The sequence below is a fragment of the Ambystoma mexicanum genome, chromosome 1q, assembly GCF_040938575.1.
Source record: "Ambystoma mexicanum isolate Mex_15411 chromosome 1q, UKY_AmexF1_1, whole genome shotgun sequence".
In the NCBI taxonomy this organism is placed as follows: domain Eukaryota; kingdom Metazoa; phylum Chordata; class Amphibia; order Caudata; family Ambystomatidae; genus Ambystoma; species Ambystoma mexicanum.
In genome coordinates, this window is record NC_090922.1 from 1,523,226,185 (window position 1) to 1,523,241,670 (window position 15,486).

The 15,486-nt window shown below is 49.8% G+C and overlaps 1 protein-coding gene across 8 annotated transcripts in view; it reads right to left on the reverse strand.

The window, feature by feature from the left end:
- The window catches only part of SZT2 (SZT2 subunit of KICSTOR complex), a 2,035,845-nt gene that overhangs the window by 1,381,743 nt on the left and 638,616 nt on the right, over positions 1-15,486 (reverse strand). The gene's annotated exons all lie outside the window — the stretch shown is intronic.

A 15,486-nucleotide genomic window follows, 5' to 3' on the forward strand; every position in this document is an offset into this window, starting at 1 on the left:
CTTTTTGTGCAGTCCCCCTGGTACAACTCAGAACTTGCGGCCCTGAAAGAAAACTGCAGAGCGGAGGAACAGAAGTGGCAAAACTCAGACTCACCCTCTGACAAACTGGTGTGCCGTCTGCTCCAAAGGCAATACAGACTCTCCATCCGTGCCACGAAAAAGGCCCACATCTCACCCACTCGTCGTGCAGAGGGGATGGCCATGATAAAAGCTGTTTTCCATGACAGAAACATGAGTTGAACAGAATGCATAGGCTCGAATGGGGGTCCCATGAGCCTAGTAAGTACCACATTGAGTTTCTGAGCTGTGGTCGGAGCCTTCACCAGCGGAAATGAGCGGAATAGACCCTTGATGAATTCCTTGACCAACTGGTGCAACCACAAGGAGGGTCGTCCTGGGGTTCTGGTCTAGCGGGAGATAGCCGCCAGATGGACCTTGATGTAGGCGTGAGCCAGCCCCGATTTGGCCAACGACCGCCGCTAGGCAAAGGTTGTATGCAGTACCCTCTGGGAACACTACAAACCACTCTGACTACAGGTATAGTAAACCTAATCTTTGATATAAGCTTGTACTACACAGTTTTGGTAGCGTGTTTAGCAACCAGGCTAATCTCAAGAGGGGGTCAATGTGAGCTGTAGGGGAGTTGCAAAGATATTCACAGTGACAAGTATCCAAATAAACTCTTACACTCAAGGGTTCTTCAATAAACCATTATTAATTAATCAATCAGTTGGAATAAGCCTTCTTCAGAAGTGAGCAATATAATAGTAACACACAAATACACTTCACAATAGTAAAACACAATACTGTACACAATTTGTTTCTAAATCAGTAAAGACCGTTTTGGGATGGCCCACAGACACAACCTACACCCTCAGGTGACTTCAATAGCTAGGGTGCTCGGGAAATTAATATCTTACTGTTTGCATTTATAGTACTGTTATAAGTTGGGAAAAGGAAACGATTATTAGAATAACTAGAGACTACACATATTCTTAAACAGGCAAATACTTTCGGATCCCGCCCAAGCAGAGTCATTCAGTATACTAGGCTAAGCCAAAGTCAATGGGCAAAAGTCTTCTATAGGATGAAGCACTTCTGGTAGGTAATTAGAAAAGTCTTTGCACAATGTTTTGGAAGTCTTTGAAAAAAAGAATAATCAAATGTAGGGCCACAAGCCGTTAGACTTGTGAGTGGTAGAAGATGCAAGCAACTCTACAGCAAGAGGGGAGTTCTCTCAGACTTTACAGCACCTTTGAATTGATGAAAAAATGCAGCAGATGACTCCTGTTCCTGAGCAGCTCTGCAGATCTCACTGTTCCTAGGCCTCTGTCATGGGGACAAGAGGGAGGACTTCTGTGGACTCCTGCACTGCAGTGGGACGGTCATCGCTCGCAACCGTCAATCTTCAAATAAGTGGCTGTTCAGTGTTTCAGCTCCGTGCGTCTACCGCAAATAGCAACACTGTGGTTCCTGGCTGTCGGGATGGGCTTTCCTTGCTTCTGGGGTCTCGAACTCTGTTGAAGGGGCTCAGGCTTGGTCGGTCCTGCTTCCTGGGAGTCCGGAGGATCTGCCTGAAGCTCTAGGCCAGCTTAAAAGCAACGCACACATTCTGGTGTTCCTCTCCATGGCTATACAGTTTTCCAGCAGCAAACTCCATTCAAATTCAACGAGCTCTGAGAAGGATGTCCAGGTGGCTTACTTTGGAGTTGATTGGTCCCACCAACTCAAGGGGAGAAGTCGTCCTTGCAGGGGCTTCTCTGTCGTTATGAATTTGGAGTTTGAGCACAGCAGCAGGGCTTCACCGGGCAAAACAACGGTCCAGGAGTTGTAGCAGGCATCCTCTTTAAGTTCTTCTTCGGTTCCTTCGTCCAGTGGTCAAGTGCCTTCCAAGCCAAAAGCCTTGCCTTTTATTCAGCTCTCTTCCATTCGTTCCAGCCTCGCTGTCAATCACCCAGCAGGGTGTCTGTCCTTCCCGGACAGTCAGGCAGCCAATCACTACAGAGTGCATTTGGGTCTCCTAGGAGACCAAGCACAGGGAGTTTCAGGCACTTCCTGCCTACCCCAGACACCCTGGAGCCAGAGGCAGGCTTCACTTGTGAATCCCGCCAAAAGGCAAAGTGAACAATGGGACCAAACCTGGTTTGGCATGCAGAGTAAATCTCAAGAAGGACCTTTCCACAAAGAAATGGCGAAAAAAGACCGGGGCCATTTTGACAAAAATGGTACCCTTGGGTGCTTTAATACAGCTGTGAAAGCAGCCCGCAGTAAATGCACATCACTGTAGTTAAAACAAAACCACTTCTAGCAGCCATTCAGTGAGGAAAGGGTAACATAAAATTGTTACATGAGAAGCTAGACAAAGGGGATACTAGGTAACCCCTCCAGCACCCTATTGTATAATAGTGTGTGCTGGATCTAGAAAGTTACAATTGTAAGTAAAGTCAATTTCACTTTACTGCTCTGGGAAACAGTAGTTTATCCCAGAGAAGGTATTTAAACTTTTGGGAAATCTAAGAGACTTCCCTGTGCCACTGCACTGAAGGTGCTGTGTGACAATGTAAAAGATGATGCCTATGGAGTTTGTCAGGCTCCATAACCAAAAGAAACACAAAGCTCAGAAATCACATTTAAAATACACGAGGGAGTGGGAAAAGAGGTCTCGCTCTCCCCAGGTTAAAAAAATCAAGTCTTCAAAATCCAGCAAAGTTGCTGGGGGTCTCTAAGGTGGAGAGGATTAGCACATTTTTGAGAATTCTACCTAGCAGCAGCAAATATGGAAGTACCCGAATAGCGCTGACCCTCAGAGGGTTTCCTGGGCAAAGGAGCGGGAGGGTCGTCGCCGTAACCCTTCGAAGATCGGGAAGACTTGCCTCCTGAATACCGAAAGGACGGCCGTCGCTGCTGTAGCATGCCTAGGGCACGTGCCGTCTCTGTGTCCGCCTTGTTGGCTTGTAGGGACTCATCCACAGCCTTCCGGAAAAGATTGTCTCTGTCCTGTCAAAGAGCATGTCCAAAACCCTTGTCTGGACGGCCTGTAGAAAGTTGGTGGCCCTGAGCCAGCCACGGCAGTGAAGGCAAACGCCATTGCCCATTTGGTGGAAACCCGTGTCCACGATGTCCGTGGCTACAGTGATGGTGTGGTCCGACGCCACCTCGCCCTCTTGTAGAATCTCCAATGCCTCTGCCCTCTTATCAGGGAGGAAGTCCAGCAAAGGTGCAAGCTTGAACCACAGCTCCCGGTCATAGCGCGCTACAATAGCGAGGGCGTTGGCTGCCTTGATATTTGTCACTGCAGAGTAGATAACTCCTCGTCCCATCGCATCCAATTTCTTACCATAGTTGTCAGAAGTGGTGGACGCTGCCGAAGACATATATCCGACGACTACTTCTTGGCCGCTGCAGAAACCAGAGAGTCCGGCGACGGTTGGGACTGCAAACACTTAGGCGCAGAGTCCGGCACCATGTACTTCTCTAGGCGGTCCCACTTCGCTGGAGCTGTAGAAGGGTTCTTCATGAGCGCCAGCCCGTCATCCTAAATGTCATCCAAGAGGGGGACTGAAAAGATGGGTCTTTCTCTTCGCCTCGCGGTGCTGGTATAAGAAACCCTCCTTGTCCTCCGGTGTAAGCTGGAAGAGCTCTGATGCTCTGGAGATCATCGCATGGAACGATCCTATCTTTTCCGGCGGAGATAATCTGGGCGGAGATGATGGGAGGTACCCCAATCCACCACCGTCGTCCGTGCCAGCCGTTGCTGTGTCCGACTCCGTCCAACCTGTGGGACGTGGAGGAGAAGGAGGTGACGAGTGGCAAGGAGGCAGCGGGTAGCTCTTCCTCTTCTTGGATGGTGGTTCCCCCGTCAGTGGGGCGGTTGGCACTGACGCTGCTGGCAGAGCCTGCCTCTGTATCTCGGATACCAGTGTATGCAGGGTGGAGAGAATGTCCATTGAAAGTACTCTAGGTGGCAGCTGTGGCGTAGGGATAGGTGGATGAGGCATTGGAGCCTGGCCAGGGCCCTCATCGTCCTAGAGCCCTCCGTCGCCTTCCACGACTGTATCTTCGTCGTCCTAATCTGCGCCCTCGTCGGTAGGGCGTGACTCCGATGTTGTCCTCGTCGCCACCATCTTCCTGGATGGTTTGGGGGTAGACAAGTTCCTCCTCCTCAGTAGAGGAGAGATCCATATCCTGGAGGACTTCAACGCCCCCCCCCCCTTTCTTCGCGTCCAAGGCAGACGGTCTCGGGGAGATGACCAGCATCCTCTTCTTCAGGGTCTTCTCAATGGGCTGGAACGTAGCCTCCCTCCTGGGAGGGAGGGACACACTTGCCTTTGGAAGTGTGCCCTACGGGTCCGCCCTGCGGCCTTCGAAGTGGACGCTACCACCACCATGATGGAAGGCGCCGCCATTCGTCTGGTGCACTTGGGCCTTTACGGTCAGACCAGTTCCCTTGTCCTGCTTGGTCTTCTCCTTAAGGGCCAGGTCGGAGGTTTGGTCCCCTTTGGCCTTCTCCGCCGAGGTTAGGCCGGACTCTGTACCCTGTTTTGTCTTCTCCTTGGTAGTCTCTGGAGCCACCTTTACCTTGCCCGGGTGATCCGACTTCCTCTCGGATGAAGATCTAGAGCGTTGGCTGGAGACTGATGCAGCTGGGGATGTCGAATGCGCCCTGGCCGTCGAGGAGCTCATCCCAACGGCGCTCTCAATAGTAGCAGATTCCCAGTGCTTGGCCTTTTGTTGGATCCCCAAGGGAGGGGTGCACTCAAAGGACTTAGAAGCCCGCTCAGCTTTCCCAGATCCGGGAGACACATGCTCCTTGGACCCACCCGGTGCAAAGGCCTTGGCCTGCACCCACTCCTCCAGCCGTTTACGCCAATCAGTTCACGGCAATACACACAATCCTCCTCCTTATGCGTTGGGTACAGGCAGTACAGGCACTGAGAATGTTTATCGTCCATGGAAATACTCCGCAAACCGCAGTCGGAGCAGAGCTTGAAAAGGGAAGGGGAATCCTTCTCGTCTGACATGATCCACACGGTGTACGCCTGAAGAATTTTCTGGAAGCTCCCATGAAGAAACTTCATGAAATCTGTCTATCCGAAAAACAGGTCCCCGTTAACCTGAAAGATGATCGATTGAGCACAAGGCACGATTGACCGAAAAATAGAGTAAACTTTTCCAAAAAAGTGAAATAACAGTGAAAGCTCGAGAGCCCAGCACGAGGACTCCCAACACTTGAACGTGCAGTAAAAATCTGAAGATGGCTGCCGGAGGAGGGCAGTCATTGGCTGGGGGCAGTGTGACCCAGAGCTCATTGATGATTGTTTGGTAGGAGAAAGACAGTTCAGAAATTGAACAGATTTTTTCTTTTACCGAGGATTCCCAGACTGACGACAGGGAATATTCATGAGCATGTGAATCATGCCAGACCCCATGCAGGAGAAGCACAAGTTCATTTGCAGACCCTGTACAGATTAGGAGCTTATCGTCAATGTATCGATGTCAGACCAGTATGCAAGTTTTGAAGGGGTTGGATTCTGCGTAGATACAGTCTGTCTAAGATTGGGCCATGTATAGATTAGCTAGGTCAGGGGTGAAAGTACCCCCCATGCTATCGCCTTTAGTTTATATATCTGCTGCTTGTATAGAAAGAAAAAAACAGAACCACTTCGACTAGAACTGCCTTTTGTTATCTGTTCATGATGTAGGACTATGTGAGTCTTAAAAATTGCTCCGACTTTGGGGACTAGAAAATAACATGATTTATACCATGACTATTCCTGTTACTCAAGCAAGCACACACAGAATCACATCTGGTGCAATTGTTCTTTATAACCTGTTTGTACAACCTGCCTATCATGTACAATTGTATGGCTCCTAAAATGTGTTTCCAAAAAATTGTGTAGGTCCAAAAAACAGCTCCGGTATTCATGAACAGAGTCTTTGCATCTACACTAGCATAGTGACACGCCTTGAGCCCTACACAATGTCAATATGTATAATGGCCCTTTGTGTGCCACCTACTTAAATTATAAATCTCCAACTTCACTATGTATCGTTTTATTCAGCTCAAGTGACATCTATTTATTTAGTGACACGTAGGCTACATCCCCATATTCAGTGGTTGGTAGGCAGACCATTGATCTGGCAAGAGATTGGGTTTTGGCCCATAAAACACAACTGACAGGTACCCACCCAGGCCTCTCCCCGTCTTTATACACCCAGACGTGAGACACCCAGACATGTCTCCACGCTATTGACAATCAGGTCCATTCCAAGATGGCCGACTGTTTCTACATATATGCCCGTGTGCCATTTCCAAGGCAACCATATCAACAGGGATAGCTATACAGCCCAGGGTACCGCCCTAGCGAGTACAGACATACACCCTCTGTCAGAGTGCTCACCGGACTAAATACAGCTGGGGTAAGAAGAACCTCATTGATCGTTAAGGGTGACATACAACAAGGTGACAGTTTCACGTATGTAGATGGCTTTGCTTTTAGTTTCAGCACTAGCATGGCTCTTTATGCATTTCTTTAAATGTATGCACCCGGCTCCCCTTTTAAGAGACCGTCCGTTTTCAGCGGCCCCCTGTTTATTTGTAGACCCTCGGCTGCACACACAACCTATCCATAATAATGCTTATCCTACATATGGGTAGTGATTATATCCACACCACATGCCAGATCGACGCCGGCACACACTTTAGCATTTCGCCGCATTCGCGCAATCACTTTTTCATTATGGGCAGAATCCGTTCTTACATCTCGGCACGCATCGCCAGGGGGCACGTTATACCATCCTTAATTTTTGCCCAATTGGCCCTCACGATTCTCTAGAGCTCACCAATACTCTACCATCATATTTGAGGGTTAGATAGACCTCACCAATTGGTTCGGTCCCTTTCCTGGTGGATTTCAGACAGTTTAGCAGCATATGTTCTGAATATCAAGTCCCGCCCAGCCATGAATTGTGGCATTTCTGTTTTGTCCATTGCCCACTCCTACGGTAGAGACAAAGACACCACGGTGTGTACCAACACACACTTGGTATGAATGTATTTTATTTACTCACACATATTTACAGGTCTCCTACAAACAAGCAGTAGCGGACCCTTGAAAGCCGTGCCTAGCCATACGTGCATGGTAAGCCCTAACTGGGTTTTATTTAGAAATATCAATAGCAGTAAAAGCTTCATATATAGCATGTTACTCAACAGACTCGAATACAGACTCCTCTTCGGCACTCACAGAACTATTTTCGATCATTTGCAGACACACACAGTAATTACTATTAATTTAACATTATCAATTGTTACAAGTCCTGATGAAGGCCGCCTCACTAACAGCATCGTCCAACTGCTTCTTGTGGCCGAAACACAAAAGAGCCGCTCTGCTGCCCAGTGTTTAAACATTGCTTCACAGAAAAGTGTGAGCATTGGAAAGGCAGTCGGTCATCCTGCAGACCCCTTCCAAAGCATGGAGCAAAAGCAGGACATTTGCTACCCCGGAGAGGGGGTCTGCAGAAGGCAGGACCCGGCGTTGGCCACCCCAGCCTTCTTACGAGCTGTGATCTTGGTAGGGTCACCCTACCGAGATCACAGCTCACAGGAAGGCTCACGACCAAGGGCTTAAAAAAAGAAAAATGTAATGCTTTTTTTAATTAGTTTGCAGGCACTGCTTTGTTAATTAGCCTGCGAGACAGTGTGTGCCTGATAAAGTAATAAGAAAGGGCATTACTGAAGAAATAAATAAATCAGTACTGTGTCCCAGCAGCGGCTGCTCCTTCCTTCTGGTCACAGCAGGTGCTCCTCATGTCTCCTCGTCCGTGTGGAGGCAGTGTTGTTTTCAACACACATAGTAATGTTACTGGAGCCCCACACATGTTCAGGAACTCGGAAAGAGAGAAACAAACCAAACTTGTTTTTTTTTCCCCCTTTACCAAGTTCCTGCATATGCGTTGACAGTGACATCACGGTTTCGTCCTCCAAGTTCCCAGCCTCTGAACAGTGACCCTCCTCCTAGGAGGAGGGTTGATGTTCAGTGGCATGTAGGAACCAACACCTGGCTCTATTCGTGGACATGGTGAGGAGTGTCATTGTTGGTGGGTCTCTGGCCCTCCACCTCCATGGACGAGCCACTCCTGGCTTTAGTGGAATAAAGAAAAGTTAATAGGGACCTTGGAAAGGATTCCCTATATTTAGTTATTTATTTTATTCATTGTGCATGTGTTAGGCGCTTATACAGTAAGTCAATTCTGTTTCAAAGCACCCACAGGGCAACAGGGAGTGAACATGGGAAAGAAAAACAATGAACACAGTGGAAGATAAAGACAAACCTACTATGCCTTGCGAGTATTCAGAACGTGCAAGTGCAGCGAATCATACTATGGTAAGTATTATGCGGCCTGGGGCCACATTGGGTAGAAAGTGCAAGCCTACAGGATTGAGGCTGGTGGGTGCCGAGGCAAGTGCTCAGTGGTAGGTTGGGGCGATTGGGTATGGGCGACGTGGTCCCCGAGGACACATAAGGAAAGGAGGTGGTGAAGAGGAATGTCTTTAAGAGCTTCAGGAAGTCCTGCTCCTGATGAAGAGGGAGGGGGAGGTTGTTCCACAGGAGGGAGCAAGCTGAAGAAAGTGAAGTAAGAGAAAGTTGCAGATAGCGTGGTCCCAGGCCCCAGACAGCCTTGTCGATGACGCAGAGAATGTGATTTTAATCTTTGCACAATAATAGGTGCACAAGTTGTCAGGACTGGGCAAGGGGTATGGGCTGACACACAACCTCTGAATGCAACACTCCATTGAAACAGGAGTAACGAATGGCCTTGAGGCAAGTACTACTCTGAGCCCCACAGTACCTTAGGAGTATTGAAGAAGATGCAGCTGGATTCTTTCCTGTGCAGCAGTGGTGGACCCGGTCTCCTGTTCCTTGATCGCCGTGACTAAAGGAAGGACTCTGGAAGGGATGTTGCAGCAACAGTCAGGAAAACGGACCCTCAACAAAGAATTCTTCTGACTCCAACGCCAGTCTGTGGCTTTGGCACCTTTTACAAGCACCAACAGTGAACGATCACCGTCCAGTCAATCTGCCTCGGTTCTGCAGTCCTGCACTATGGTGAGGGGACTTTGCAGAGGGGGCTCTTGTTTCTAGATGTGCGAATGGAGCTCAACAAAGTTCTGGGAGGATTCGTTCACAGGAAGACTATGCACTGCGATTGGGTCGAAGATCACCTGGTATTGGTGGTTTGCAGCCCTGGAAGGTTGCAGCATATTACAGGATGGTTCGTTCTGCAGGCCATTTTATGGCTAGTTGGTCCCACCAGCCAAAGAGAAGGAATCTTCCTCTTCGGAGATCCTCTGTTGATTTAGAATTTTGATTACGGCAGCATTGGTCTCTTCACGGTTACTGGAAGGGTCTCCCAGTGTCTCTGGTCGTCTTCTGCATTGGATCTTCTGTTCCCGCAGTCAACTTTCCTTCTACCTCAGGAACCTCACCTTCTATCAGGATTTCCCATTCATTCCTCTGCAAACTCTCTATGCAGTTTACAGAAAGGGTGGGTTGCTGTCCAATCAGGACAGCCAGCACCCCATTGGGAACTGGTGCCATTCCGTAACATCAGCCGACAAAGGATAGCCGAAATTAGGGTTCCTCCCATGCTTCTTCTCAAAGACACACTAGAGCCTCGGCGGGCAACACAAAGGGTTTGTGCCGAAGACAAAACTCACATCAAGACCCCCTCCTAGGATGGCAGATGTGCCACGAAAGAGCAATCACACAACAAATGGCGAAAAAAGAAAGGAGGCACCCTCATGTGTATAACCGCAGCTGTGAATACAGCCTGCAGTGGAAAACTGCACAAAAGTCAGTAGAACACGTCCACTGCCACAAGCCAGAACTAGGGTTGTAGCTGTAACCACAAAGTTATAGGAGCAGAGAGAAGGGGATACCTGGGATCCCCTCAGCACTGCACATACGGTGGTGTGTGCTGATCTCTCAAAAGGAAAAGCTAGGAAGGATAAAAGGTATCCCATATCCTTAAGAACAGCAGTTTTAAAGGAAAATAAAAATATAAAAAAGAGAACCCAAAGGTCTCCCAGCAAGACTGCACATAGGGTGCTATGTGCTGCAAAGGTTTAACACAGTTGCCGTTAGGAGGTATGGAGGAAGGCAAGACTCCATAAAATAAAGTAAAACGGGTATAACAGATTTCCCTTGATTAGAGCAGAAAATAATGGATGAGGGATTGGGGGTGGGGGGGTCCCCTCTTTCAGGAGAACAAGAAAAAGGTCCAGAAGTTCAGCAACAAGTGCTGGGGGTCTCACTAGGAGAGGGGATTACACAAAACTGATACATCTCCCTAACAGGGCTTGGGTGAGATTCCATTGGTCCGCTCTGGCTGTGCAGCACCAATCTTCCTCCGGGTAGCGGCTTAGTTTCCCAGGGTGCTTGGTCGCCTAAAGCTTGCAGTCCTGGTCTAGATGAGTTGCAGAGGGCGGAGAGTAGAAGCAGGCAGAACCAGACCACTGGAGACAGTGAGTTTCTGGGGGAAAGAGAGGAAAGGAAGAATACCTCTGAGGAGGTGCAGCTAGTAGTGTGATTTCCTAGAGAAGTCAGAGATGTGAGGAGAGAAGGAGAGTATGGTGCCGAAGATGACGCCGAGGTTTTTAGCCTCACACGTGGGAGCAGGAAGAGGGCCAAGAGAGGCCGGCCAGAGAGCATACAGGAAAGGAGGGCACAGGTGCGCCGATGAGGAGAATCTCAGTCTTACTGGCATTAAGGCAGAGATCATTGGCGGCACACCACTCCTGGAGAGCAGACAGACAGTCAGAAATGAGGGACGGGGAAGAGGTGGCAATGCGGTGGGCAAGGAGTGCCAGGTATTGGTTGAACAGTCAGGGACAGAGGTTAGACCCCTGGTGAACACCACATGTAGAGAGTGAGATAGAGGAAAGGAAGGACCCAAGTTGGACCTGGGAGGGTCGATCGGAGAGGAAAGAGGTCAGCCAAGCCAGGGCCTGATCGGTGATACCCAGTTTATCACGGAGATGGCTGAGCAGGATGGCATGGTTGACAGTGTCAAAGGCAGAAGAGAGATCAAGAAAGATGAGGACACAGGGGGTGTTGGAATCAAGGTTAGAGAGCAGGTCTTCATGGATGTTCAGGAGAGCAGTTTGTGTTTCTGGCGGCTCTGACGCCAGACTGATGGTCATTGAGACAACCAACAGATTCAATGTGAAGATTAAGCTGGGAGATGGCCAGCTTTTCCAGGAGTTTGCCATACTATTTAGTATGACAGTCTGGCAATAGCACATGTGTGTTTCAGTGGGTTGAGGGTTATGGGTGTAGGAAGGTGGGCTAGGTGAGTGGCAGAAATACTGTGTTCTCTTCATGTCGTCACTAATCCCATAGGAGATCTCCATACCCATGAGATCCACCCACTGAGTACCACCCACAGGGCGACTGTTGGGTAGCAGCCTCACCTCCCTGGCCTCATGGAGAGGGGATCCCCTAAGGGAGAAGCGACGAGATCCGAAGATTTGTTACAGAGTTTTAAGTGTTGTAAAATGCACCTTGACGTGTACAGAATTGAAGTTGTTGAGAAGGGGAAATTCCCTTCCAAACTCTTTGGAGATTGTAGCTAAAAAAGTACGCATGGCTTACCCCCGTTATTCAGTAGGGCACAAGAAAAATAATGTGCGCATTAAAGCTAACCCCTTGGTTACTCAGGGAAAACATATTTGAGGGTATATTGGTCTCAATTACATCCTGGCTTGCACACAAACACCCATTTTCCAGCTAAAACAGCAGCAGCTTTCCCCGGGAAAGGGATTTCCATATATGGCATTTCATGAAGAAGGGCAAGAGAACAACATGGCCAAAGCACAAGTGAAATCCTTGTGTCATGACCATTTTAGGGTACCCTTAGTAGCTTTTTGTGGTGATGCAAAAGTGCACCAGAAAAATATCACAACAATTGTACAAATTACACAGCTGCCACCAGCTTGTCTTAGGCACATTCTCAAATTAACCAAAAAGTCATTATATAAAAAGTTATAAGGATACAAAGTATCTTAATTGTACTTCACTGCATGGTGATGTGTGCAAATGAAAAAAAAAAAGTATTCTAAAAGAGACATAGGGCCTCATTCTAACATTGCAGGTCTGGAAACAACGGAGCCGGTAAGCTTACCGGCACTGTTGTTTCCGGACAAGCAAAGTACAAGTCCGGTGGGCAGGTGCCGTCCCGACAGACAGGTCTGACTTGCCGGGTGGACCTGCACCCGCCCACCGACTTTCACAGAAGCACCAGCACCGTTATTACCAGTGCCGGTGTTTGCATGGTCCCCATTCCCATAGAGTCCTGTACTACTTTATGGGAATGGTGAACAATATATTACCAGCGTATGACTTTCCGGCCACCGGGGTTGAACTAGCAAGCCAGGCGCCGGTAACATTTTAATGTGACTGCCGGCTACCTGATTGTTTTACCAGACCCGTTATGAGGCCCATAGTCTCTCAGTACCGACGGTCTTTGGGACTAAAATTTCTCATAGGATGAGCAAAACGGGCAGGTGAAATAAAGCACAAGTCCTAGGGAAGGATCCTTAGCCCAGGTTCAACGACCAGAGGCCAGCCCAGAGGGAGTTGGACACCAGGGTTTTGCACACAATGTTACCCTATGGAGTGCAGCAGGTGTGGGCACTTAAACATGATGTTAACCTACCCCCTTGTCTCAGATTCGTACAGATACCACTGCAGGTCTTCTAGAACCCCCTGGGACACAATCTTCTGTGCTTGGTTCGGGTGACGAAGGCCCAGGGGCCACACGTGCAGGTTATTATTTGGGTCGGGAGTTGGTAGTGTTGCACAGCAAACAGTTTCAGTCAGCTTCCAGAAGAAGGGCCCAACTGATTAAAGGTGATGAATTCTGCAGTGCCTACCCTTCAGGACCTCTCACCGGATTGAAGGAAGATTGTTACAACGGAGGTCACCATGGTCAAGCGGTGACAACTGATCCACTGGGTGGTCCTATGAATCCTCCGAACGCTCACAAGGAACGTATCTTAGTGAAGGGGTTGAGACTGGTTGATCCCACTGGTCCAAGGTTCGAAGAATCAACAAGGGTCTTTTGAGATCAGGGAGAGGAACAGGGCATCACCAGGCCAATCAATAGAGTCAGTTCTGGTCAGCTGCATGAGTCATCCTCGAGTCATCAGCGTGCGAAGATATTTCCTGACCTGAGCAAGCAGCAAGAAGGCCAAAGAACAATATGGCCAAAGAAAAAGAGAAAAACCTTCCCTAGGACTAACTTGGGAATAGAAAAGAGATGGGTACTTACCTAATTTGGGTAAATACTTAGTTTACTTTTAAAAACTTTAAGGGGGGCGTGGCCAGGAGCACCAACGATGTGGTCGCTCCTCTGATGGCCTCTGTGGGAAACCCGCTGCCGTACCTAATAAAGCCTATATTTTAGCAAGTTTTGTGACATAAAAATGCCTGCCACAGCTTGCGGAGCGCTTCAGCCCCGGACAGACAGAAAATGATCCTCCAACTCCTGATCAAACCCGGAGAGAACCGAGAAAAGATACGAGGACGCTGCCGAAATGAAATCAAGATGGCCAACGGACCCAGGATTTGCCACCACAGCGTTGGGGGAGACCGGGAAGCAGGGACCTTCAGCCACGGACATCAGAAACCAGGGGGCCCTGTCCTCTCCCTGCCCGCCCTGAAGCCCATCGGAATCGCCGGAGTGTGCGCCGCGGCTGCCGCCCGGCCGCTCCATTGAGGCGGAAGGAGTGCCAGCTGAGTCGACCCGTGGGGTCCCGGGAGGAAGCGGTGAAGTCTGCCATCCCCTGCGGGTGGGCGGAGCCTGGAGGCCCTGCCTCGCGGGCGGCGCTGGGGTGGGGGCTGCTGCCGGCTGGCCCTCAGAGGGGCACACCAGATCTCGGCCCCCGCCGTCGGTCCCTGGTGGCCGATCCCCTCTCCGGGCCCGCTGCTGGGTGGCCGGGTGCTCTTGGCCAGGAACACCCGCGTCTTCGTAGTGAAGCGCAGACTTTTATCCGCTCTCCCCCCCCGCCTGCCTGCTCCGGCTGCACCCCATCTGCGGCCTAAATCCAGCCGGCCCCCACCTCTGGCCTCCATCATCAGCAGCAGCAGGCACCATACGAGCTACCCGGGTACCAGCCCGGCATCACACGGGGAGGAGTCGCCCCGATGGATCGATGTTAGGGAGAATTCTCTGTTTAGGCTGAATTTCCCAACATAGTGAGTCCCCCAGCAGCTTTGCTGGATTTCTGGAGTTTGTTTGTTTCTCTCCTGCCAAGAGTGAGACTCTTTTTCCCACTCTTGGACATGATTTATGGTGTTCCTTTGACTGTTAATGTGTTTTCTGGGCTATGGGGTCCTTGACTCCATAAGGTCTCATGTGTTTTTACTATGTGTGTTACACAGCACCCTCCGTGCAGTGTCAGAGGTGTCATAGTGAAACCCCACCATAGACTCCATACCCTGGGACTGACTACTGTCTACCAGGGCATGTAAAGTCACCATTGGCTTTACTAGTCCCAAATTATGAACAGAAACCAGTACAAACCATCATATTGTGGACGTACTGGTCGGGGCAATTCGATTGCCCCGGGGTCTGTTAGTCGAGGGGGCACGTCTCCGTCCCCCCTGATCGAGTTTTGGCTGGTGGCAGTGGATGCTACTTTTTATATTCGAGGGCAAATATATCCCTATGGGATTTTCCCATTGTTCGAGGCTACCAACTTTAATTATTTAATTCTCATAGCCTCGAACATACCGCCGGTTTATTTATTTAATATTAATTCGCTGGTTGGCATTTTTTGCCAGGACTCGATTCTAAAATGGTGTTTGTGTTCTCTTCTGTGACTCCAACCCAAGTCGAGCCCTTTGTTCCACTTTTAGCGGGCTTCTCCACAGAAGCCTGCAAAAGTGGTGCCACTCTGTCTGGGTACCACACGGGGTGTGGGAGGGGGTTTAGGCACGCTGGACTTAGTTACCTTGGTAACTCAAGTCGCAGTCTTGTGTGATTAGCCCAACAGCTAGGCTGAGTGAATGGGGGTGTGCTGCATAAAAGCAGGGCTTTTGGGACTGGAACTTCAGAAGTCGCCACAGGACCTGAGAATCCGACGAGGGAGAAGCTGAGCCGACCTGTTACGACGACACCACCGGTGGAGCCCTGCGGAACCGACTCACCACTTCCCGACGACAGAGAAGATCTCCCTGCTGGAGAGTCTTTTTCCCCTGACTGGTGGGCACAACCAGTTTACCTTCTTTTCCTCGCATCCCAGGACGTCTTGTGGTTGAATTGCCCGTGCCAAGCACCCCTGCAACCGGATAGCCACTTACCACTGGACCGCGAACAAAAGGACCGCTCCTTTTAACTGAGAACTCCGCGGCTGGTTTCTTCCCTGGCAGTGTAACGGACTCCTGTCTTCCTCCCCGACGAGATCCTCTCTTCCCCCGG